Source organism: Brassica oleracea, chromosome C2 (assembly GCF_000695525.1).
Source record: "Brassica oleracea var. oleracea cultivar TO1000 chromosome C2, BOL, whole genome shotgun sequence".
Taxonomy (NCBI): Eukaryota; Viridiplantae; Streptophyta; class Magnoliopsida; order Brassicales; family Brassicaceae; genus Brassica; species Brassica oleracea.
In genome coordinates this window covers 38,185,229-38,185,943 of record NC_027749.1, presented here as the reverse complement: position 1 = coordinate 38,185,943, position 715 = coordinate 38,185,229, and positions in this window count along the sequence as shown.

The following is a 715-nucleotide window of genomic DNA, read 5'->3' as shown; positions in this document are numbered from 1 at the left end:
TAACAATAACAACAATCAGTCTACTCAGGCTCTAGGAAGTTCTTCCCAAGCTCCAGCTTCAGATACAAGTGTGGATGCAATGTTCAAAAAACTTTTGGATTTTCAGGCAAAGAATGAGAAGACAATGGGGTATGAGTTCAAGAACATTCACTCAAAGATTGATGGAAGCTACAATGAGGTCAACAACAAGATCAGATATTTGGAGAACCAGTTTGCTTCAATGAATTCTCAACCAAGTCGCCAACAAGGGCATTACCTGGAAAGGCTAGAGCAAAATCCCAAGGAAACTATGAAAGCAATCACCCTACGGAGTGGTAAACAGTTATCTCCAAGAATTCTCACCAAGGATGGTGAAAAGCAATGTGGGGAAGTGGCTATCAACATTGATGATGAAGTGGTGATTGTAGATGAGAAGGTTGATGAATAAATTCTAGAAAAGATTGTTGAAGCTAAGGGTAAAGGAAAGGTTGGAGAAGAGAAGAGGACAGTGAAACATGGTGAAACTGCTACTCCAACAAAGGAATCCTCTTTTGTTCCTCCTCCCTATGAGCCAAAGCTACGATTCCCTGGGAGATTCAAAAGACAGCTATTGGAGAAGTACAAGGCACTCTTTGAGAAACAAATGAGTGAAGTTCAGGTCACAATGCCCATCAATGATGCTTTTATGTTGGTTCCTCAATACAACAAATTCTTGAAAGATGTTGTAGCTGCAAAG